The sequence below is a fragment of the Canis lupus genome, chromosome 16 (assembly GCF_048164855.1).
Source record: "Canis lupus baileyi chromosome 16, mCanLup2.hap1, whole genome shotgun sequence".
Lineage (NCBI taxonomy): Eukaryota > Metazoa > Chordata > Mammalia > Carnivora > Canidae > Canis > Canis lupus.
The window spans coordinates 54,070,363-54,096,561 of record NC_132853.1 but is presented as its reverse complement, the minus strand read 5'-3'; the positions used below and the strand labels follow the sequence as shown (position 1 = coordinate 54,096,561).

General features: G+C 45.8%; 1 protein-coding gene across 2 annotated transcripts in view; it reads left to right on the top strand.

Annotated features, from left to right (window-relative positions):
- Positions 1 to 2,079: 2,079 nt before the first annotated feature.
- Positions 2,080 to 26,199, top strand: part of SLC39A11 (solute carrier family 39 member 11) — a 358,069-nt gene continuing 333,949 nt past the window's right edge. Inside the window, exons 1-3 of one of the 2 annotated variants that reach the window (XM_072781408.1) lie at positions 2,080 to 2,230; positions 3,818 to 3,929; positions 7,735 to 7,845. The gene's annotated coding sequence lies outside the window, so the exon portion shown is untranslated. The remainder of the gene's footprint in view (positions 2,231 to 3,817; positions 3,930 to 7,734; positions 7,846 to 26,199) is intronic. The other variant, XM_072781410.1, reaches the window with a different exon arrangement.

Below are 26,199 nucleotides of genomic sequence, written 5' to 3'. Positions count from 1 at the left end.
ACCCATCTGTGCCACCCGCCGGCAGCCTGCTCCCCCGCTTGTTCGCTCCTTCCCTAGGAATCACTGTCTTTGGGGGACACGTTGCAAGCTGATGATGCCAAGTGCTTTGCCGACAGCACCTAATACACCATCTTCCCTTCTCCTGTCCTCCTCCTCGGTGCCCATGGACTAAGGAGGAGGAGAGAGGACATCTCCTCCACTAATACTTAAAATTTTGTCATAGCAAATGAAAGGGTCTAAGACCCAAATATTCCCTCTGCTAATTGAGAATTAAGGATCTCTGCAAGGGGTTTCCCTCTGTTTCTCTGTCTCTGTCTCTGTCTCTCTCTTTTTAGGGCAGAGATGTCCTCTTGAAGTCTATAGACAGGGTGTCCAATCTTTTGTTGAAAGCACAGAGGCTGGCCCTCAGCCCCTGCAGTCTTCGTGTCTCATGTTGCCAAGAGTCACCAGATCACAGTGACTGGAGAGAGTTATGGTTTTATTTGGGGGTAATAAACACGAGCTGCTTCGGAACCGAATCCTGTTTCCATGCAAATGTAGTTTGTAATAAAAACCTGCCAGGACAGAAGTATGAGGGCTGCTCTTCCCAGCAAATTGCTCCCTTTGACGGAACATTCTTCAAAGTTATCCCGGGAGTGATCACAGCGGCTGTCAAAAAGGTTCCCATCTCAAGGGTTTGGGTGTTAGGCCACTGCTGGTGAATTATGAAGTGTGAGGAGGCAGGAAGCTGGCCGGGGCCAGTAGGGATTGCAGAATGAAAGGCAGACAGCTGGCCCTCTTGCTTTCTCGCCATTGTCTGCAAAGCCATATTTTATTTTATTTATTTATTTTTAAAGATTTTATTTACTTATTCATGAGAGATAGAGAGAGAGGCAGAGACACAGGCAGAGGGAGGAACAGGCTCCATGCAGGGAGCCTGATGCGGGACTCGATCCCAGGTCTCCAGGATCAGGCCCTGGGCCCAAGGCAGGCACTAAACCTCTGAGCCCCCCAGCCACCCAGGGATCCCAAAGCCATATTTTAAAGTCGGATTTATATTCCTACGTTTCAGAGTCCTTCCAGAACTCGCACAATGAGTGCTTTACAGACCCTCCAAAGTGAAGTGCACAGAGACTGGGGGCAGGAGGAGAGGATACAAATTCCGCTTCGTCCCCTCCGCACCTCCTCCCAGTGATGTTGCTTTAGGCGCAGAAGCCCAGCAGATCCTCAAAGCAACACGGGGACTCTCCCCGAGGGACAGGAAGGCCCTGTCCTGCTCCTGAGAGGTCAGTGCCTGCCTTCAGGTCTCCCGGCTGACTACGCTGCCATCAGAGCCAACAGCTCTCTTCCCATGCTCCTGCTCACTTCTGATCCTAATAGACGGAGCCCAGAGAGAGAGAGAGAGAGAGAGAGAGAGAGTGAAGGTTATCCCAGAGGTACAGAGAGGATGTTCTCTCAAAGCAAGGGCCCCAGCTCGAGCTGGCACCAGATGAGCATTTTCAGGAAGCAGAGCAGACAGCGGACAAGACCCCCTCAAGGGCTCTGAGAGGTCAGAGGTGCTCCTGGAGGAGGGCAGTGCCCAGGAAGAGGGGGGCAGAGCCTGGTGGGGTGACGGCAAACAGATGGCCCAGACGTCACTTCAACATCATCTTCCTGACCAGCTGTCACTAGGAAAATGCGCCCCAGGCTGGAAAGAGGCCAAATGAGGAGAGGAGAGAAATTCAACATCCAGAACTTATTTGTTTTTACTTCTTCCCCCACCCCCACTGCCGGGTGATGGTGGTCTTCATGGGGTGTAGACAGCGGCAAGAGAATTCCAAGTGGAGCAGGTGTTGGCTTGCTGGGGTCTGGGGGTTGGTCTTGCTGGGCTCTGGTCTCCGGTCGGGGGTTCGCCTGCCCCCACCTCTCCCCGCCGCACTCACTGTGGGGTCATCGCCCCTGGTCCATGGTGCTAGGCTGCTGTTTGTATATGCAAGCGCTGGCCACGTGTCCAGCCAGCAGATGACTGCAGGACCCAAAGGGTCACAATAGCATTGCCAGGCAACACTTGAGGACTTTCCCACAGATCTGAATTCAGCTGTTAAGCTCCTTGCAAAGCCCCATCTCTGCCCAGCCTGCTGCACGCCAGTGTCTGTGCCAGGTCAGACACAGTGCCTCCCCCACTCCCTGCACTGATCACAGGGGATGTAGTCAGAAGCACTTTGACTGACAGGGTGATTATTGTCGCCGAGTACCGTGTGTGATATATGTGGTACGTGTTCGAATCAATAATTTTGGTGGACCATGGTCACAAGTTCAGAATATTTTTACAAACTTTTTCGAAAAAGATTTTGTCTTTGGACTTTTAAAAAACTTAATTAATTAATTAATTTTCATAGATTTTATTTATTTATTCATGAAAGACACAAAGAGAGAGAGAAAGAGGGAGAGAGAGAGAGACAGAGACAGAGACACAGGCAGAGGGAGAAGCAGACTCCGTGCGGGGAGCTTGATGTAGAACTTGATCCCAGGACCCTGGGATCACGACCTGAGCCAAAGGCAGATACTCAATCATTGAGCCACCCAGGGGTCCCTTGACTTTAAAAAAAAAAAGAATTTCCTCCCTATTTAAAAATTTCTGATTAAAAATAATTTTTTTTGGCAAATAATTTCTGCTCTGTGCTATTGGTATTTATATTTGGAGACCCTTAGGTGTTCAGTAATGGAGGCTTGATGAAATGTGCCATTTTAATAAAAATAACTACATCCAAAAAAAAAAAAAAAAACTACATCCATGCATGAACAAAACTCTGAAATAACAGCCAGGGTCAGGATCCCTGGGTGGCCCAGCGCCTGCCTTTGGCCCAGGGCGCGATCCTGGGGATCCAGGATCGAATCCCACGTCAGGCTTCTGGTGCATGGAGCCTGCTTCTCTCTCTGCCTCTCTCTCTCTCTGTGTGACTATCATAAATAAATAAAAATTAAAAAAAAAAGGAATTCATTCTTTAAAAAACAAAACAAAACAAAACAAAAAAAAAAACCAGCCAGGGTCTTGGAAGCTTATTTTATGCCAGGTGCCTGCTCAGGATTTGGTGGGTCTTATTTCATTTAATCCATACAAATCTTGTGAGGGAAGGGACATTAATATTCTCTTTTAATAATAAATGGGAAATGGAGGGCATGGAAGTTAAGGGACTTACCTAAGTTTGTGGGGGTTTTGGTTCAGACAGTTGAAACCTAGAGTGTGGGCTTGAAGCCACTGTCTTCGAGCTCATGCTACTTGTCACTGGGCTGTGAGATTGGAGACATTTTTACATTTGTCTTGTCTTCATTTTCTTAGTTTTAGCATGCACACATCTGCTTCCACTATAGGGAAAAATATCCCCCAAATACATATAAATATTTTTAAGAAGAGTCTGGGGGCACCTGGGTGGCTCAGTTGGTTAAGCATCGGACTCTTTTCTTTAATTTTTATTTTTTTAAATTTACTCATTTTTAAAATTTTTATTATGTTTTTAAGCATCGGACTCTTGATCTCAGCTCAGGTCTTCATCTCTGGCTTGTGAGTTCAAGTCCCACCTTGGACTCCACACTGGGTGTGGAGCCTACTCAAAAAAAAAGTGAAGTTTTTGGACCTTTTGGAGTTTAAAAATTTCCAACCCACTTTCATCCAGTTATTCATACTTCATTGTTTTGGTAGTGCTTCATCAGTTTTTAAAATTTGCCAAGTTGTTGCAATAACCAAGTATGTTTTTGTATCTTACCGTGGTATGCATCTCACTTTGTCATATACCCTAATTTGTTTTAAGGAACTGATGGACATTTGTCTTTTTGTGACTTTTTGCTGTTCTGTATACAGAGCTGGAAATAATGGACTGGAAATAGATTAGAGGCAAAAAACCACAAAGTGAGAAAAAATGGAAGTATCGAAGAAAATGAAATGTCATAAAGTATCATAAAACTACTCCAAGGTATTCTAGAATTGCTAATACTGGGGAAGACATTGGGCAGTAATTTGCGTAAGATCGTTATCCTGAAAAAAATTATATTCGTATATATCCAAGTCACATTGAAATGGATACTTGTTTTTGTGGTTGCCCAACATGGGAACTGTTTTGTGTATGGGGACTTTCCCACTTTATAAGACAGAGCTCGCCTCTGGAATAACCAGATTTGGGACTTCGTTGGGACTGGGGCATGCGTGCCATGATATGGGAAATGCTAATCATATGCACCTACATGTGGCTTTGGATGAGAAGTCGGTAATTGAAACAAACAGGGACCATGCTGAATCCATTCTTGTTAGGGTGGTAGCAACAACAGCTATTATGTCCAGGTTCTAGAATGTTCTGGAAATGGTTCCAGGGGTCTTCTGGTGATATAGATGGCAGTGTCCAACTCCTAGGGGTTGCAGTGTGGCTGTCCTCACTGGGTTAGTTCTATAATGTAATTATTTGATTGTATCTGTCTGTTTAATCTTTGTTCCTCCTGAGGATTTTGCCAACAACTCAATAACCATTTAATAAAATTTATTTCTGTTTAAATAAATCAGAGTTAGTTTCTATTACATGCAAATAAAAACTCTGATGGATACACACATGCTACCATTTACTTCCATATATTTGCCATGTATACTTTAATCTAATTCTTTCTTTATACAATAAAATGATAGCAGGGCCAGGAAATACATTAAGGACCAAGGAGTTTTTCAGAATTTTGGAGCCTTAAAAATTAATACAAGATATTTGCATGATTTATAATTTATGAGTGATTTAAGCTTAAGGTTTTGTGGAAGTCACTGAAAACTATTCTAGAGGGATCTTGTTTCTTTTAGCTAATAAATTGGGTCATATATTGAAAGTTTCCAAGAGCCGTGAAGGTTGGAATGAAAACATTATTTATAATGAATCTCCTACTTCGTCATTTTCCCAAGTGGTGGTTCATTTACATAATAGTGGGAGTTTTGTGATGAAGTCTTTTGATTTTCTATGTTGTTGCAATGCCAGCTCATTTAGTCCAATACCATATTATTAATAACTCATCTTTGCACACCATTGAAATCTCAGTATCTGGGGGATATCCAAGAAAAAGAAAATATTCTTTTCCCAGCTATCCTTTCCTTCTCTGACAAAAGCATAAAATTACATTTAGATGTACTTAGGTCAAGGATTTTGTGAGGGGTTTTCTCTTTCTTTTCTTTTCTTTTTTTTCCTTTTCTTTCCCATGATCTTATTGGGGTTTTACATGAGGTTACTCAGGGGAGGAAGTTCACGGGCTAGATCTGGAATGCGGAAAGTTGTTCATCTATGCAGCAAGCATCCTTTCAACACACTTTCCCTGAGTCTTCCTCAGAGGCCTCAGCACCTCCCTGCTCTAGGTGCTCAGGTCAGGCATAACATGATTAAGTTCAACTCCAAGAAATAAAAACCCCAAAGAACAGTGGTTTCAATTAGGTAGAGAAAGGTCTCCAAGGAGTCCAGGGCTAATATTATGTCCCACAGTATTAGTGTCCCAGTCTTCTGTCATATTGCTAAGCTCAGGGTGCTTTCATCCCTGAAGTCCCTTGCGATCCAAGAAAGTTGATACAGCGACGGCCATTGCATTGCATTTCCACCAGCAGGAAAGAGGAAACTTTCTCCTTTCAAGATTCTTCCAGGTTAGAGCATAGTCACATGAACTTGCATAGCTGCAAGGGATCCTGGGAAATGTAGTCTTTATCCCAGGTGGCCATGTTCCCAGCTAAGAATTGAGGGTTTTTTGTTGTTGTTGGTTTTAAGATTTTATTTATTATTTATTTATTTATTTATTTATTTATTTATTTATTTATTTATTAGGGTAGGGGCAGAGGGAGAGGGAGAGAGAGTATCCCAGGCAGGCTCCACGCTCAGCACAAAGCCCAGCAGGCTCAATCTCATGATCACAAGATCGTGACCTGAGCTGAAATCGAGAGTCCAACTCGTAACCGACTGAGCCATCCAGGCACCCCAGAATTGAGGTTTCTTTAACTGAGGATACAGAGGAGAAAGGATTCCTAGAAGATAGCTAAACAATTCTAAAGAACAGGATAATTTTTTTTTTTCCCTGAGGAAGGAAATCAGCATGTCTACTTGTTGACTGCCATGCAATGTACTAAATGTGCTAATAGTGATGTAGTCAAAGGGCTATGGGAAGACAGGAAGGGAGAGGAAGCATGGAATAGTGTAGAGGCCCATGGGACCTGACCTTCTGGGCCTAAATTTATTTTGACATCTCCTAGCTGTGTGACCTCAGGCAAGTTCCTCACCCCCGACCCCTGCTTCCTAGCATTGCTACATAAAATACAAGACACCTGGTGTCCCAATACTTTGGACATGCTTATACTAAAAAAATTATTTGTCTGAAATTGAAAGTTTACTGGGAGTCCTGTATTTTTATTTGCTATATTTAGCCACCCCATTACCCCTTCCCTATCTGTAAAATAGAAGTTATTCAACTCTGTAAACAAATATATATTCCCTGGGAGTTTACTATATGCTGCATACTATTTTAGAAATGGTGATAAAACTGACATGATGGGGTCATTAGAGGATTAGATAAGAAAGCTCATGTAAAGATTTGAGGTGACTTAGTTGGCAATTTCTGCTTTGGCACAGCTCTTTTATTTCTCTCTGTCTCTCTCTGCTCTGCATTGTTTGATGTTCTGTGCTCTCTCATCCTTATTTGCAAACCTCCCGAGTTCCAGGGCTGCGGAGCACAGTCCATGAGAAACAGCCCTTCCAAGTTCAATAGCAGCAGAGTGCCTTGGCATTTCCTAAGAGGTAGACCCTACCAATCTTTCAAGTCTTTGAATGAAGAGTAAGTTTTAAACCTCCCTTCTAAATCCTCACCACCATCTCTCCCTCTCTCTCTCTCTCTCTCTCTCTCTCTGGGCATCCACTGAGGGAACCTGTAGAGCCTCCCCTGGTCTGACCATAAAACTGTCAGCCCACTGTATGGCTTTGCCAGGAATGACCTCAAAAGGTACCATGGTGGGCAAAGGGAGCAGAAGGAGGGAGAGAAGCCCTGCTTCAAGATACTTGGAATATTGGGTCTCTCCTTGACATTCCAATTGAAGAAAGGATTGCTTAACTGATAAAAGGAAAACTTAAAGCCTCTGTTCTAGATGAAGGGTTAACGATCTGGTTGGTGTTTATGAATACATTTCAAGGCATCAAGTATCTCCCAAATTTATATGCAAAATTGGGATGTTTATATATGTTTGCACCGTTCTGGAGAGCGCATCCATAATTTCTGTCAGCTTTTCAAAGGAGTCTCTCTACCTAAAGAAGTTTAAGTGATCATTTTTAGGGAGAGCTCCTACTTCTTATTTGCATTTCAAATTTTTCCGGGCCCTGTGGGTCGTGGCCCATTCCTTTGGAGCTCGGCTCCCTATAGATCATTTCTGAGTTCACCTCTGCCTCAATACTTTGCAATCCATGGGGTGGTGGAGAGTGCTCTGGGAGTGTGGATGCATCTTAACATCAGCCTGAGTCATGCTTGATTAGCAAGATAAATCTGCTTGGGGAATGCAGGGAGATGGGCGACTCCTATTGGCATCTGAAACCAATTATAAATCTTTTGCGTTAACTGCAGCTTGGGATTTTCTGGGCCATTGCGTGCACAGTTGGGAGTTGGCCGCCCTAGGAAGTGGAACAGCGGAGCAAACAAAAGGGAGCAGGGGACTTGTTGGCCTTGGAATAAGGAGTGAAGCATATACCCTTTCCTACCATAACACACGATTTTCTTTCCCTAGAGCAGAGGTCAGCCAGTTCTGTCAATGGTCAAAGAGTAAATGCGTTCGGCTTTGTGGGCCATGTTGTTGCAACTACTCCACTCTTACGCTGTTGCAGAAGTGGCCACAGAAAACATGTAAGTGACCATGGCTGTATTCCAATAAGATTTTATTTAAAAGAACAGGCAGTGACCAGACTTGGCCTGTGACCTGTCATTTGCCCACCCTTGAACTAAAGTTTATGAGAGCCCTGTTTACCCTTGCTTCCTCCCTTCCTTTGGAAGTTTCAAATAGTGCGGGTTAGCATGCCACCATGGCTCCCACTCAGGTCCTCCTGGGTCCCTTTGCCCTCTAGGAGAGATCCATGTTGATTATCAATTGATTGTGACACTTTCTGGGTGGCGTTTTGTGCAGCCGAGTTCTTGGCAAAGAACGCTTTAGCTGACTTTTCTCATTAACAACTCTTGTTTCATAAGCCTGTTTGGATGGTCCCCTTGCAACTCTATCCAACTATATAACGCTTTTCCAATCTGTGTGGATGGGTTCCTGGAGGCAGGAGATGGAGCTCGGGCCTCCTCAAGGGTGTTGCTGTCCAAAGCCTCACCAACCAGGGTGGTCTGCACTCAAATCTAGGTAGCAGGGCTCTCGTAGGTGTAGCTGCTCCCTCCAAGGCCCACTTATGAAAAAAATTGAAGATTCATAAGTATACAGTCTTTCATGTGTGCATCGATAGCTTTTTAAAATTGTGGTAAAAAACATATAACATCAAATTTACCATCTGTGAAATAATAGAAAATATATATTTGGTATCTGTCCCCAGTTCCTGCTATAGAGCTCCAAAACCCCTTGTAGTCTCTTAAGTGATAAGAACACTAGGAGCATTTCTTATTCTCATATTTATCTTTGGCCCTGTCTCTGACACAGGCTCCCTGAATCACTTGTGAATTCCTGAGTGCTAAGCCCTAGAAGCATCTTTTGTTCTAATGAAGTGACTCTGGGTGGGCTCTGCATGGCTTCTGGATGGGGGCTGGTCGCTAGAAAGACCAAGCCATGATCAAAAGCTTGGTATTTAAAAAAAAAAAAAAAAAAAAAAAAAAACCTTGTTATTTCTAGCCCTGACTCTCACGACTCTAGAGAGGGGAGACAAGTTGGATGTGCAGTTAATGATCAGTCGTGCCGATGTGAGGAAGTCCCCATAAAACCCCAATGGTACTGAGTTTGGAGAGCTTCCAGATGGGGGAACACATCCTCATACTGGGTCACACACACCCAACTTCACGGGAACAGAAGCTCCTGTGTTGGGGACCCTTCTAGGTCGTGCCCTAAGTGTCTCCTCACGTGGCTGTTCATCTGTATCCTTTCTTATATCCTTTAGCGAACTGGTAAATAAATGTTAAGCATTTCCCTGAGTTCTGTGAGCCACTCTAGTAAATTAAATGAACCCAAAGGTGACAGGAACCTTCAACTTGTAGACAAGTCAGACGGAGGTTGTGGGTAATCTGGGGACCCACTACTTGCAGTTTGCATCTGATGTAGGATGGGGCGCGGTCTTGTGGGATGATGCTCTTAACCTGCGGGATCTCACCCTACCTCCAGGAAGACAGTGTCAGACTTGAGTTAAATTGGAGGATACTCAACTGGTGTCGTGGAGAACCCCTTGGTGTGGGGAAAACCCACATGCCTTGAGTGACAGTAGTGTCAGAGGTGAAGTGTTCTGAGTGAGTCATGAAGGAGACACTGAGTTTTTCCTTTACACCATTTTTAAGTGTGTAGCCCAGTAGTGTTACCTGTATGCTCGTTGTTGTAGGATAGAGTCTAGAACTTTTTTCTTCCTGCAAAACTGAAACTGTATCCCTGAAACAGCAGTCCTCCCCTCCCAGCCCATGGTAAGCATTCTACTTTCTGTTTCTAAGACTTTGACTTCTTTGGATCCCTCCTCTGAGTGCAATCGTAGAGTATTTGTCATTTTGTGACTGGCTTATTTTGCTTAGCATAATGTCCTCAAGGTTCGGCCATGCTGTAGCATATGTCAGAATTTCCTTTGTGTACAGGCCGAAGGAAAAAAGTCCATTGTATGCATGTCCTGCATTTTCTTAACTCATTCATCCGTTGATGGACATTTAGGTTGCTTCCACCTCTTGGCTACTGTGAATAATGCTGCAATGAACATGGGTGTGCAAATATCTTTTTAAGACCCTGTTTTCAATTCTTTTGGACATATGCCCAGAAATGGGTATATGGGTTTGCTAGATCAAATGGTAATTCTATTTTTATGTTTTTGAGGGACTTCCATTCTGCTTTCCATAGCAGCTGCACCAGTTTACATTCCCAGCAACATATTTATAGCTTTTTTCTTTTCCAAAGGAAAAAATGGAAGCAGAATAGTCTATATATTCATTTAAACGTACTTACTGAGTCTGCCCACAGCTAGGCCCTGGGGAACTCTATTAGACCAGGTAAATCCTTGCCTTCCTGGTGTGACAGTCTGGTTGTAGAGGCAGTCAATAACCAATAGACATATGCTGCCACTAGAGAAATAAAAGAAGAATTTAATTTAGCTATGTTTGTTAGCGGGGGAGTGGCACTGGGCCTTCCAGGATAGAAAGGGACTCACCACCCTTCCTTAGTAAAGTAAATGCATCTGCAGAAGCCTACAGTTGGAGCTTAACAATGGGGAACTTGCTTATCATAGATACTTTAAAAAATTGGAATGAAATTCATATAATAAAAAATTGACCATTTTAAGCAAAGAGTTCTGTGGCATTTAGTACATTCACGATGTTGTGCCACCCCCAGCTCTATGTGGTTCCAAAACATTTTCATCATTCCAGAGCAAGACTCTATACCCATTAAGTAGTTACTCTCCATCCCCTTCCTTCCAGTCCCTGACAACCACCAGTCTGCTCTCTGTGTCTGTGGCTTTACCTGTTCTGCTGATTCCATATAAGTGGACTCATACTGGGGTACCTGGGTGGCTCAGTTGTTTAAGTGACTGGCTCTTGATTTGGCTCAGGTTGTGATCTCAGGGTCATGGTTCCCAGCCCTCCATCGGGCTCCACGCTCAGCAGGGAGTCTGCTTGGGACTCTCTATTTCTCTTTCCCTCTGCCCCTCCTGCTCATGCTTTCTGTCTCTAAAATAAATAAATCTTTTTTACAAAAAGGACTCATACTACAAGTGGTCCTTAATGTCTGGCTTCTGTCACTAGCATCATATTTTGAATTTCATACACACTATAGGATGTATCAGTACTTCATTCCTTATAATGAGTGAATAACATTCCATTGTATAGATAGACCCATTTGGTTTATCCATTCATCCATTGATGGACACTTGGGTTCTTCCCATCTTTTTTTTTTTTTTTAAGATTTTACTTATTTTTTTCATGAGATACAGAGAGAGAGAGAGAGAGAGAGGCAGAGACATAGGCAGAGGGAAAAGCAGGCTCATCGCGGGGAGCCCGATGTGGGACTCGATCCTGGACCTGGGATCACATCCTGAGCCAAAGGCAGACGCTCAACCGCTGAGCCACCCAGGGATACCTTCTTCCCATCTTTGGGCTACTGTGGATAGTGCCACTGTGAACTTTTATGAACAAGGATTTGTCTGAGTGTCTGTTTTCATTTTTGGGAGAGGGATCGCAGATGTTTATGGCTTCATGATCACTCAGGTTCCATCCCATGATAGCAAGCAGAGCAATGTCGTGAGCCACCCCAGTGAGCTGGTGGGAAACCAGGAACCAGGCTGTATGTGATGTTACTTCCATTCCTTTCTATCCCATCTGGACCAGCGTTCAGTCTCTCCATCCTGTTTCAGATCTTGAAAAGTTCCTGTCCTCTTCACACAGTCCCCAACTTCCATAAGCCACCGTCACTCAAAGAGAAGACCAATCCACAGTCAGCCACTCTGGAGCTCCAGAAGCCCCTGCCCGCTCTGGCTCCCTGGCCCCCCCATCTGCAGCCTCTGTAGGGTCCTCTGGCAGGTGGATGTCTCCTGATGCTCCAACTTCCCCCTATGGTTCCCGAGGGAGCTGGAGGTAGGACCAGGCTGTTCTTGAAGATGGGAGTGGGCTCTGACTTCACATCTGCTCCGAGTAAGTCCTTATTTGGGGCAGTGATAGATGTTATGGGCCAGGGGAGAAGATCAGGCATTGTTGTGGAAACCCCTCCTTCTATGGGATGCTCCGGGTAGATTCCCCAGGACAGGAAAGAGATATTTGTCTTGAGATTGAAGTTCAGAAGATTCTAGGATTCTCTAATCAGGTGGCAGAGGAGGCCAAAGTCCTTGGTTCTGAGCTTCTCTTTTCAAATGCTTCTGTTTCAGGGTGAGTGATTTGTTAAATTCCAAGGATCACTGTTCACTGTTTGGTGATACCTGGGAGTGCCACCACTGGCAGGGTTAAACATAAGCCAGAAAGAGGAAAATGGAGAGTAGAAGAGAGAAAAGAGCAGAGCATACACAGTGGGAGAAGACACACACCCAAGAGAAACATACCATGGTGAACAGGGCCATTCCTCCATGGGGTCAGTGGCCCAGCTGTCTCCCTGTCTTTGGCCTTGAGGGGCTGACATTTCTCTAGTGTTTAAACCTCCCTAGCACTCAGCAAAAAGCCCAGTGTGTGGTAAATGCTCAGTAACAAGTCAATTACTCTAAATAAATGACGTCTTGCGCTGGAACGAGGCTAGGATGGGGCACGCGGAGCTCACCAACCTGCCACTTTGGTCCAGACCACTGGGATCTCCCCTCCCCAAGAGGGTAACTCACTCGTTGGGCAAGCAAATAATGCAGTTACCTCTGCTCCAAACAGAATCAAAATGAAATGTCAACTAGCAGTCTGGGTTCAATTCTGGAAACAATAATGTTTCCTTCCCAGGTCAGCCTGCCTTCAGGTCCTCAACGGTCTGATTGACAAGAGTCGCGAGAATTCTGTTTTCGCTTATTAGTCTAATGGACAGACTGGAAGGTGGCTTCCCAGGGCAGATCTGCTTTTATGTTCCCCTGTTTTCCTTGGGCATCACTTACCACTGGGGAACATCTGCATTATCTAATTTATTGCTTTGAAGCATTTCATTTTTGTTGATTGCTGCTTAAAGGTCATTTCCAAGTAAACATGGAAGGAAAGGTCACTGCACCCAGTGGAAAAATCGGCTTTGGTCCTGTGCAATTCTAATGCAGACCTCCTCACTGGCAGAGCCTGTTCTTTTGGTTGTACATGGCCTAATTGTATTGCCCTTTGCTTCTCGGCTCTGGGTTTGGGGGTGGGGATTAGGAGTTGGACAGCAACAGGTGCAAATCTCACTGCGAATCTTTTTTTATGGAAGTGTGGGCGACAGGGTGGGGGCAGGAAATGGGGATTAAATCATTTCCAGAAATCACTAGGGAGTAATACAAGTTCTGGCTGGCATTCCTGACAACTGTGCTCCTGGCCCAGATGAATTGGATGCCCACAGAGTTGTAGATGAAATCGGGGATTTGCTGAGCAGGATTTTGGGAGAAGACGAAGAGAGATGATGACAAAAGACCAGGGATGTTCACCTTTGTTCTGTTTTCCAAATGGTTAAAGAAAGAAAAGACTTCAAGGCTTGTTGATTCACTGCCAGTCCCAGGTGCTTTTTGTTTTGTTTTTTTTTTCAATTTAAGGTTTTACTTATTTTTTAGAGAGAGAGAGAGAGAGAGAGAGAACAAGCAGGGGGAGAGGGAGAGGGAGAAGCAAACTCTCTGGGAGCCAGATGCAAGGCTCAATTCCAGGACCCTGGGATCCCGACCTGAGCCTAAGGCAGCTGCTTCACCAGCAGAGCCACCCAGGCGCCCCCTGGGGTGTGTTCTCAGAACAGATTAACTGCAGGTGGTTTGTGCATCCTGAGAGGAGAGACTTGAGCCACAAAGAGGAAGCGGCATTGATATTATCCATTTATTTTCTTGGTTGGCTTAGTTGGTAGATATGCTGTGGACCTGGGACCATGGGATATCACAGGGCTTTCATCACATGGGCATGAAGTTCGGGCAAGCTGGGTGAGCTTGAGAGCTATCCACAGAGGCAACATCCCTTTGAAAACAAAGGGAAGGGCGTCAGCACGCAAAGCTGGGTTGGCAGGATAAGGAAAAGTATGTATGGTCAGTGAGATCAAGAGGATTAAGGAGGCAGATAAAAAAGCAAAGAATGGTGGGACAATCAGTAGTGCAATTGGTGGCTGGGAGAGGTGAGAGAGAACAGTGGCTTACATGGAACATGTCCAACCCCATACACCAGCTTCAATGTCAAGAGTGGGCCAAGGCTCTGTGCCGAGCGCTCTACCCGTGCTGTGTCCTGCACCACAGCAGCTCCAAGTTCCCCCATTTTCTAGATGATGAACTAGAGGCACCAATGAGAGCTAGAGACGGGTGAGAATCCTGGTCAGGGGAAACCAGGGCTCACACCCTCCACCACTGGAGCCAGGTGGACGGCCTCACACGGTGGGTGCTGCAGTGACGTGCCGTCGTTGCCTATCGGATTTGGCAACCACAACAACAAAAGAATTCCCACTCGCTGTTGATGGAAGTGGAGTTTGGAGACCCCCTTCAGGAGTGTAGTTCAGCAGTACCTATCAAGATACAGCACGCACATACCCTATGACCTGGCCCACTCCATATTGGATCCTGCAGAAGTGTCCTCAGCAGCACTTAAGGATAAACACAGGAGAGGTATCGCCAGAGCATCGTCTATACCAGCAAAAAATTAGAAATATCCTGGAAGTTCTTCAGGAGGCACTGGCTAATTAAAATACAGTGTGCATCTCCTCAATGGAATTGCTGTACCAAAAAGAAGGAAGAGGTACAGTCATATGGGATGGGCTTGGGGAGAGGTCTTTGGTGAGAAAAACAAGTAGCAGGATGAGATATATATGATATCATACAGTAATATGATTCAATACTTCTGTAATTATTATATATTATATAAATGTATTTCTACTTATACATTTTTTGAGTAGGCTGCATGCCCACTGTTGAACCCAATGTGGGGCTTGAACCCACAACCCTGAGATCAAGACCTGAGTTGAGATCAAGAGTCACTTGCTTAACTGACTGGGCCACCCATGTCTCTATACATTTTTTATATAAGAAAATATGCATAAATATACATAACATTATATAATTTGGAATTATATGTGTATATAGTTTGTGTGTATATGTCTGTGTAAGTATATAGATATATGAAAATACATATGTGGGTATATGTGTGTGTATATACACATACACATATATGTGAACTTTTGGGAGATGATGTAGAGGATGCTTGTGCATTTTAACAACTCAATAGATGACCACTGATTTGGTTCAGCCACCGACTTACTTAAACTAAGGCGGTGGTTCTCACTATGTTTCTGTCCTGACACACTAATGGACTCCTGGCCCCTTTACCCCCAACAGTGTCCCCAGGGCAGTAATTCTCAATTACAGGATCTCACCATTTGAGATGTATCTCACACTCTGGTCATTAGTGTGGGGTCATGCCTTAGTCTCTATATTTGTAAAACGGTCATGGTACCAGTAAGTAGCTGCACGAGGCGGTCATGAAGATCAGGTGCATTGCAATAGGTAGGGTACTTAGAATGGCACTTTGTACATGGTCAAGTGTTGGCTATTGTATGTAATTTTTAAAAATTCCTGGGATGCCTGAGTGGCTCAGCGGTTGAGCATCTGCCTTCAGCTCAGGGCATGATCCCAAGTGCAGGGATTCAGTCCCACATCAGGCTCCCTGCAAGGAGCCTACTTCTCCCTCTGCCTATGTCTCTGCCTCTCTCTGTGTCTCTCTCATGAATAAATAAAATATTTAAATAAATAAATAAATAGATAAATAATAAAAAAATAAAAAAAATTCCTGAGATGGTCCTGCTATGTCTCTCTGCCCTCTCCAGCCCTATTCTCAACCTGACCAGCTAAGAATCTCCAATCTAAGCTAGAAGGAGGTCTTTTAACCAGTAGATTCATTGGTCAACTCAACAAGTTTATTTACTGAGCACCTGCTGTGCAAATTCATTTCCTTAGGTGCTGGTGGTACAAGGCTAAACAATATTGGTCTTGTTTGTGTGCTTGGAGCTTTTGTTCTCATAGGGAAGACACACACCAATCAGATACAATACAACAACTGGCCCCCCTCACAATTGAAAACAGATCAAGTACATGTTGCAAGTTACTTAAGTTTTCATATGCCGACCCCAAGATCCCCACCCTTATCCATGCTCCCCTCATTCAATGACTATGTCATGGCCCCCTCTAAGTATTTAAAATCCACAGTGATGTGCAGTGCTATCAGCTGAGCCCCGACCCGTTGTGGATGACTCGGGTTCCTAAAGTCTGCCTTGTTGCTGAACATTCTAATTCCCTGATGCCCACCAAGAAGGAAGGGGGGCTGCCTCTTTCTCCAGGCCAGACTTGTTTCCAGAAGCCAGGCCAGCAGGCTTATCCCTTTGCTGCTCCTGGTGACAACATCAGCCACCAGGCTCATGCTCCAGTTCCCTCTAGGTAGTCTTGATCTGGCTGTAAAGCAATTATTTTAGCCTCTAGTTAATTCTTGTCAGATCACCAAGGGACCTCAGAGCTCACACAGGCCCTAAGAGGGAAATCTGGTGGAAAGGTTGGACAGCTGATAGCTGGCAGTGTAAATGTCATCTAGGACTGCTTATCATGCTGATGTGCTAAGTGCTCTCTCTGGTTTCATGACTCACTTGAGAACTCTGGGGCCCTGGGTCCTATAGAGAGGTTTATTTCTGATTCTCAGGCCTTCACAGATGCCCTAACTCAGCTCATCTTCAGGGGCGGAAGCCAGCCTCTGCCAGCAGCACCCAGCTGTGCTCCAGATGTCTAACTCACTCAACTTGGCAGCGCACTCCACTCTTTGTCATGGACCGTCTGTCATTGGAAGGGGCCTCACTCATTGGGGGGAATTCAGAGGAAAGCCACAGCAGTGCTATGAGGATGGGGACAGAGGACTGATGCAGGGTTCAGAGGGAGAGCTCAGCAAGGTGGGATAAGGTAAAGGTAAAGGTGAGATAAGGCCCACTAATCATCTTTGAGAGTGGAACACGCCATCGCACAGAAGGTAGTAACTAACTGTGGTCTAGCCTTGCTGAAGGAAAGGATTAAGCTACATCACAAGAGATTTGGGTTGGACCGAGCAAAGTTAGACCGCATTTTGCTGAACCTGAGACTCTAGTTACCTGAGGATGTACTATTGTTTTGTGAACCAACAGGGGAGAAGAAGAAAAGCATAAACAATATGACTTGCTTATACTGAGAAATTTTCAGCCTTACTTATTGAAAAATCTCTTTAGGGACACCTGGGTGGGTCAATAGTTGAACATCTGCCTTTGGCTCGGGTTGCGATCCTGGGGTCCTGGGCTCGAGTCCTGCATTGGGCTCCTGCAGGAAGCCTGCTTCTCCATCTGCCTATGTCTCTGCCTCTCTTTGTATCTCTCATGAATAAACCAAATCTTAAAAAAAAAAAAAAGGACACTTTGATGCTTAGGTTTATATTTATAAATACATGTAAAGGAAAATATACCTATATGCATTCATACACATATATGTTATGGGTACATATAAAGGAATATAATTAAAATTAATTTCCAGAATAATCACTTCTTGCAGCTTCTTCATATTTAAGCCTGATGCTTCTCAGCCACTTTTCAAGTTATGTCTTTCCTCCCCCCTCATATAGAGTGTAGTCCCCATCTAGAGCCCTGCTGATGTAGCATTTCTTAAATGAATCCATAAAGAAATAAAAGCCCCTGGGGCTGATCTCTTGATGTAAGCCAACTTTGTGGAGTTAAGCCAGGTATGTGGAGGAGTGCTTGGGCATCAGCAGAATATCCTGAAGGGCTGGGAGAAACGCACATTTTTGGGCGCCACTCACAGAGATACTGGCTCAGTAGGTTTGGCCTGGGGCCTGAGAATTTGCGTTTTTTGCAAGATCCCAGGTGATGCTCATACACTGGCCCAGGGACTGATGTAAGACTGGCCCACTCTGCTCCCTGGGGGAATGTTACTGAAGCCATCCAATTTCTCACCTCTGTGCCCCCTGACCGCCTATCTCCTAGGGGCCAGAGGGGTTCTCCTCGGCTTCTTCCCAACCTGTGAGGCCCTCCTGAGAGTTTTATGCCTCTGCTTCCAGTGTGGGAGCCTGATCAGGCTTTAACGGCTGCTTCCCACCTGCCACCTGGCTGCTGGCAAAATGAATCAGATATCCGAGATGCCAGATTGGGGGTGGGGCGGTGGTTCGCGCATCTTAGAATCAGCAGAAACACGGTATTTAACCTTCTCTACGTGCCTTGAGTGAGGGTGAGGCTCAAGCCAGCCTGGAGGTCGAGGTGGGAGTCCCCAAGCCTTCTGGGGCTACCCAAACAGAATATAGCACTGCCAGCAGTAGGGCACCCCTTATGTTACCAAGGCTGAGGATTAGGCCAGATGGTTTAGCCTCGTGATTGTAACATAAACTACCCAGTCCTTTTTTTTTTTTTTTTTTTTTTAAACAGTGCTGTTAGAAACCATCCAATATCATTCAGCATGGCACTCCAATAAAAAGGCAAAAAGGCCTTCCTTGCGCTCTGCCGGTTAAATAATAAAGAGCAGCTGTAACCGGAGGGGCAGGCGGCATGAGCTTATGGCAGTGGGGCCGCTCGTCTTCATTAGTGTCATCTACAGAAAGCTTCGCCTTAGACACGAGTAGGCCCTTAGGCCACCCAGCTGGTTCTCCCCAGGAGCCTGCAGGGATCAGCTTGGCCTGGTTTTTGAGACTTTAACGAGCTCCCCAGCAGGCAGACCGTCTCCGTTAGCTTCTTGTTGCCCCAAGAATGCCTCTTCATTGTCTAAGACGGTGGTTCTCCACTGGGAGCTGGTTGGCCCTTCAGGGGGACATTGGGCAATGACTGGTGACATTATTGGTTGTCACATTGGGAGAGGACACTACTGGTATCTAGTGGGTGGGTAGAGGCCAAGGATGCTGCTAAGCATCTGACCACGCACAGGACAGCTTCCCCCACCACCAAGAATGATGTGGCACAAAATGTCACCAGTGCCATGGTGGAAAAAAAATGCTTGCCTAATAAAGCAACCACTGAATCCGAGACGTTGTGCCAGACTGTTGCATTATGCTTCTTGAAATCTGGAGGGGAGAACGAAGAGAGGAAATAAAACAATTCTTTAGGCAGCATTGCTCTGCGGCTATCCTGCAGTGTGATGCTGTAATTGCTAATAAAAAGCTATAATTCACTTGGCACCACTTTTGGATGGTTTCCCCTGATACTCAAACAATAAAAGAAATGGCGCATGCACAGACTCACGGACCATTTAAGGAACACATTCTATGTAAAAATCTCATGCTCCTGACACTTGAGTGTATATAGGAACATCCCAAATGTGGCAGGGTTGGGGGCGGGGGTTGCTGCTTAAACTGTTGGTTCTGGTTCATCAGGTCGAGATGGGGGCTGAGACTCCGTCTCCCTCCCAGGCTCACCACCTGCGAGCTGTTAGATGGGCCTACGCTGCAGGTGCAGGGTCACACGCAGAGTAGCAAGGCACCGACAGCCTTCAGCTGCCCTTCGCGTGTGTGATGTAATGTGGAGGGACCCACTCATCCTGCTTTGCCCAGAATTGTTCAGAAGAAAACCCAAAAGCCTACATCTGAGAAACCCCCTCGGTTCTTTGAATCCAGGATGGTTGGTCATCCTAGGAGCCCCACAATATCCCCACGGGAAGGACAAGGTTAGACCATTCAAACTTCCTTTAATGAGGAAGATCTGAGTCCCATGCCGTGGGGACTCAAGGAAAGCTTTTTTATTTATTTCAGTTTCTCTCCCATCCTGGGATTAGAAGAGGGTATGACGTCAGGGAACCCAGCTGCTTGACATCGGGGCACATTTTTGGTGTCACCAGAACTGCGTTTCTCATCCTCGCCCCACGGATTGTGCTGCTCCTCGAAAGGTCCTTCAGCTTCCCATCTTTTCTTCTTTCCATCCCTGTTACCTTCTGCTTCCAGGTTCTTTCCCACCTCCTTTGAACAGGCCATTCCCCGTGCCAAACTTCCAGTATTTTCCTGACTGATAACGTTCTTGAGGATTTTGCCCTCAAGGAAGTAAGGTTTGTGTTGGGTAGAAAGTGTGAGATGTTTCCAAAGCCTTATGTAGTTTATATTCTCAATGGGTGACAGATACGCATGGCTTATTTTTTATTTATTTATTTTTATTTTATTATTATTTTTAAAATAATTTTTTAAAGATTTATTATTTATTCATGATAGACATAGAGAGAGAGAGAGAGAGAGAGAGGCAGTGACACAGGCAGAGGAAGAAGCGGGCTCCATGCCGGGAACCCAACGTGGGACTCGATCCTGGGTCTCCAGGATCATGCCCTGGGCCAAAGGCAGGTGCTAAACCTCTGAGCCACCCAGGGATCCCCATGACTTATTTTTTAAAAAGGTCCAAGATTGTATATAGTTGAGGGCTACCTTGTGGAATGGAGTATAGGATCTGTGTTGATGTGGATTTGAAGATGAATTAGGATAGACTCAGTAAGCACATCATCCAAACCCTCTGTGCTATGGTTTGTCCAATTTCTGGGGAGTTGGCCAAACACTGGTTAATCTCTGCCTCTGGGCCTTTGCATAAACTGGTCTCCCCATCATGATTGTCCTTTCTTCTCCCGTCTATTCACATCCCTCTGTGTCCTATGAGGATCTCACCTTCACCATCCCCTCCACTCTCCACTCTCCCAACCCTTAAAGATCTCTGCTCTAGGATGTCCGGCATGTAATCATCAGTGTGGCACCCGTTTCCAACTGATAGTAACCACATTCCAGACCAATGAGGGTTCGAAGACGGGAAGACCTCCAAGAGAAGAGGATGGATTAGATCTTACAGGGAGGGGATCATGGGAGAGTGAGCTCCTCCCCAAACCCCCTGCCAGGCCTGTGTCCTCAAGCCCCATTGACCTCCTGGAGCAGCAGCCATACTTACTTCTTTGATTAATCTCATGCTTGGGGGTTTTCATGAGGTCATGTTCTGGGAGTCTTGCCTGGGAGTGTGCACTGTAAAAATTAAGAGCCTTAAAAAATTGTAGGTCACCCCTCATTTATTTGACAAATATTTATTAAGTATCTTCTCTGTTCACCAGAGGGCTAGCACACATTCATTATAATTCCCTTTAGAATTGAAAAGCCTAATTAGTATATGTGTTAGAGCAGCAGTGGACAAGGGTTGGGAGCTGCTCAAGTAGTGAACTGTTTTGCATCGAGATATTTACATTGTTCTCTTGGTTTCTGGAAGCCAGGAAACTGCGTGTTTCATTTATTCTTTACCCCCCGCAGCTGTGATTCCCAGCTTGGGATTCCTGAGCTTGATGGAGCTGCCTAGTATCATGTTTATCAATTATTAATATTTCCAAAAGCCAAACGAGGCAAAGGCAAATTAAAATCTAATTTCTTTGCTTTGAGCTGGAATGACAGCCCCTCAGCTCTGTAGCTCTGGTATCTCATGTCGATCTGAAGCTCTGATTAGTAGTTACATCAGTGTGTCTTTAATGAATTAAAAAATAACTCTTGCTTAACATTATGTGTTTGATGCAATGCTATTAAACTGGTTTTGGGGGGATGGGGTTGGAGAAATAATAACAGGTGGCTTAGCATAGAGATGCTTACACACTAGACAATCGATGCTTATTAAAATGAACACAAAGTAGATTTTGATATTAAAACGGACCAGAGAGTGCTTCCCCCCTATGGCTATAGAAGGTCCTGGAAGAACTCAGCACAGCCCTCTCAACCCCATATGGAGACATCCTGAAGTCCACTGCCATGTGGCCCCCTGACAGCAGCTGGGTATGTGTCAGGGGTCCTGCAGGAAGCACCTCTTTTTGTACTTTTCATGGAGCTGGAGGGAGGAGGACAGGAGTTTCAAGACTTGAACACTTTGCCCTGTGCTTGTGGGTACTTCCCTGGGAAGATCCAGGGAGCATTTAGGATGGCCAGAGGAACAGGGTCTCTGGCGGGCAGTGGGAGCTCCCCCATCTATGGGTGACTCGGGGGCTCAGATGTTGTCTGAGCCACAGCCCCGCCAACCATCTGTCTGTGAAACTGGAAGGCGAAAGTGTGACAGGCTCGCCTGGTGGTGACAGGTGGCCCCCAGGGGCTCTGGGAGGAGCAGTGTGCGTGTGGGAGGGAGGGAGGGACCTTCCTTGGGCCTTCGCTTCTCATCACTTAGAGACTATCTCATTCTGCAGCTGGCCCGTTGAAGAGCTAATGAGGGGAAGACGATTCTTGGGAATGACTGATTAAAATAAATCATGGAAAATTTCCAGGGAACCTGCCTTTCCAAAGAGCTGAGTGTTTTAAACATCCAGGTGGCTTTGGATACAAGCACAGAGTCTATTCTGTGGACTGACAGTCTTGTGCTGGACACGATTTCTCTACAGGCTTTACGTGTTAAGATTTACGCCCAGTGAGCCTTGTTTCCTGTATTCACCTTCTTTCAGGCCTTATTGAAATATTTTTAAATTATAAAAGGAACATAGCATTACGGAAAGGGGGAAAAGCTCTGCATTCTCATCACCCAATGCCCCTGCTAATTTGTATGAATTCATTTAGTCTTACTAGCGTAGTTTTTACTAGCATCATCACAAAACGGCATATTTTTTTCTATTGCTTTTTTCACAAAATATATTTCCTATGTTGGTGTGATATTTATAATTTTTACTAACCGCATAAAAGTCTACTGCATTTGTGTTCGGTAACTTAACTATCTTTTTCTTGAGCATTAGGATGACCAATATCTTTTTCTCCCTATAATTTCAATAGCTTTATTAAGGGAGTTCCTAAGAAATCATACTGATGGGCCAACCCCATTAGCAGGAGCAGAGGGCACAGGGCAGTTTGCAGGGCTCCATCGTTCTGTTTAATTAAGCAAATGATTTATTCGAGTGCCTTTTGTGTGGAAGGGCTTTCTATCTCTATTATTCCTGCAGATCCCCGTTGAGGTTTCCTGAATGTGCAGCAAGACTGTAAAGCTTTGCCCATTATGATGACTGTAGACCAAAGGCCAGTGTGAATCTGTGTAAAGTTTCAATTATATCGTATTTTTTAAAATTAATTAATTCTTTTAAGAAATATTTTATTGATTTATTTGAGAGAGAGAGCAAGCCTGCAGAGGGGAGGAGCAGAGGGAGAGGGAGAGAAATCCTCAAGCAGACTTCCCACTGAGCATGAACCTCTACTCGGGGCTCGATCTCAGGACCCTGAGATCTGACCTGAAATCAGGAGCCCGAGGCTTAACCAACTGTGCCACCCAGACGCTTCTCAATTACATAATATTTAAAAATAGTTTTAGAACTCTTACTAGGAAAATAACTACAGTATTCACACCTCTTGCTTTCGGGATGTGTTAAGACATGGAATGGGAATGTCAGTTGTTTGCAGTATGCCTGGCAAAAACCTGAAACATTTTTATTAGCTTTGATATCCTGACCCATGTCACTGTGGTTTTGCTTAAAATAATCATTTTCATGGCTGAGCTGCGAGGCTGTGACTCGGACCCGACAGTCTAGGATGATTAAGGACTCACAAATGTGTGACACGTGGTGGGGGGGATGGGGCCAAGGGGAGATCTGGGGTCTAGCCGCAGCCCTGGCACAAACCGCCTGCAGGCCTAGGGTTTGCACCGCCATCCGGGAAGGAAGGGGCTTGGACCAGAAGCTCTCGGAAGTGCTTCCCAGCACGAAATATGGTGTAAACCACAGTGACCTTCCGCCCTGTGTTAGTTTGCTGGGACTGTCATAACAAAGCAGCACAGATGGAGTGGCTTCAACAACAGAAATGGGTCACCACAGTTCTGGAGGCTGGAAGTCCGAAATCAAGGTGTGGGCAGGGTTGGCTCCTTCTGAGGGCCCCCGAGGGAAGGACCTGTCCAGGCCTCTCTCCTCGGCTTGCAGACGGCCGTCTTCTCCCTGTGCTTCTTCATGCTGTCTTTCCTTTATGTGTGTCCCTGTGTTTAAATGTCCCCTTTATATAAAGACACCAGACATATTGGATGGAGGCCCATCTTATAAGGATCTCACCTTGACTTGATCACCTCTATAAAGACCCCATCTCCAAATAAGGTCCTATTCTGAAGGCTTGGGGGTTGGGACTCCAACATGTGATTTCAGTGGCGGAGGCCAGGGGCACAGGACACAGTTCAACGGATAAGGAGCATGAGAGTGGAAGCTGAATTAGGAAGCCTGGTTACCTCCTGTTAGGTTGACAAAGTCCATTTTAGCACAAAGAGATGGCTTCCTTCCTCCCTCCTTTCTTCTTCCCCTTCTCTCTCTCTCTCTCTTTCTTAAATTGGGACACAAAAGAGCCCCTCAGATACACTTGGGTAAAGCCTTGGTCCCAGTCTGTGGTCTGTCACTGTCTTGCTTTGATAATTCGGAGAATCCACACTCAGCACAAGAGGGTCCCCAGAGGTCGCCTGGTCCAGCTGTTACATTTTGCAGCTTCAGAGAGGGAAAGAAACCAGCCCAAGATTGCCCAGTGAGTTATTGGCAGAAAGCCCTGCCCCCCTCAAAAAAAACCAAAAAAAAACCAAAATTGGAGCTCAAACAGCAGCGCCCCGATGCCTTGGAAGGAGCCTGTGCTTCCTCCTTAATTGCTTCTGTCACTGCTGTACCCCGGCAGGTCCTCAAGTCCAAGGGCGCACCTGGCTTAAGTGATAAATACCTCCCTTCATGCCCACCTGGGCACTGTCATGCACAAACCCACAGACCCAAAGGAGGGATTTCTGAACAAGAGCCCAGGTGTCTGAGAAACGCTCTCTGGCTAGGAGGTATTTTACTCTTTTTATTCACCTTCCACAGACATTTTTGGGGAAGAACTTGAAGTGATGTGTTGGAGGATGAATTAGGTTTCCCTACAGTGATTTGTCGTGGGGGACGGGTTGGGGGGCTGGAAGGGGAAGCCTCCCTTGCTCCAATGCATGGAAGAGACAGGAATCTTGGCCCAGCTGGCAGAAAGGCTGGCAGGGAAATAGGACAAGAGTTCATTTAGGGATGGATCATTCAGGAAAATGGAGAGCCCAATCAGATGTCTGGGGATCCGGCACCTGTCTGCCTACGCTGCCTGCTGATGGCAGAGGGATGGGGAGGGTGAGGCCGCTGTGCATTTTGCTCAGGGCACTTCCTGGTGCTTGGGGGCTTCCCCACCTGCTTGTGGTAGCAATGATTGGAGTCACGGTGCATTTATTTCCCGGCAGCCATAACGAAATGCCATAGACTGGGGGGGCCTGAAACAGCAGACAATGATTCCCTCATGGTTCTGGAGGCCAAAAAATCAGAAAGTGAGATGTCGGCAGGGCTGCGCTCTCTGAAGGCTCTGGGGAAATGCTTCCTTGTCCCAGCTGGCTGATGGTGGCTCCTGGCCCTCCTTGGCTATGGCCGTAGGGACTCTAGTCTCTGCCTGTCTTCACATGGCTTTCTCGTCCCCGTGTCCTGGCCTTCTCCCCTCTGTCTCTTGCAAGCACATGTGTCCCTAGTTTAGCACCACCTGGTTAATCGATGACGACATCCCCTCCAGATCTCTACATCTGCAAAGACTCTTTCTCCAAATAACATCACATTCAGGGGCACCAGGGGTAGGCTGTGAAGATATCGTTTTGGGGGGGACCATTCAGTGCACTACATGGGGCTTCTCGGATGACCCCACACAGCACCCACACATCTCCAGTCCCACCCTTGTTCCCACCCAGCCCGGTCTGATGGGGCCTTGGAGACACTTGGGGATCTCTTCCTCTCTTTGACAGTGGACGGCCGAGGGACCACCTCCCCACCTGCTTCCCTTCTACACGTGAGGAGTGCTCCCTCCCCACCATCCCACCTTCTGTGGCTCTCACTTTGCTGGTGCTATTCCCTGGGGGGCTTGACAGAGGGAGATCACTGTCCTCCGTGGGAAGGTTCACCCACTCTTATCATCAGCCCCCCATGAACCTCAGCTGATGAGAGGACTTTTGTTTCTGTTCCCACTTGGAGAGAGGAATACAGTTTCTTGCAATCCTGCCTCCTTCCCCATTCCCTGGGGCCTCTTAGGATTTTTGCAGGCCCCTAAAGGACTCCTGTATTATTTTTAAAAAATATTTATTTTTTAGAGAGAGAGAGAGAGAGAATCTCAAAAACACTCTGTGCTCAGCAGTTGGATCCCACCACCCTGAGGATGCACCCGACAGCACCACCCAGGTGCCCCAAGGTCCCCTGCATTTTGAGATCTCACCAGGCACTTTAAAATGTTCCCACATTCCATATTAAGTTTCCCCATAAAATGATCAAGAAGATTTTTATAATTTTGCCTTTGAAATTATTTGGCTCTAAGCTTATTTAATTTACGATTGGCTGTGGTTCCTTGGCCATTATCGTGCATACTTAGGAATTCTCCTAAAGTGAGAAAGGCTAAGCGTCCAATTGTTTTTTTGAATGTCATTAAATTTTTATGAACACCTAA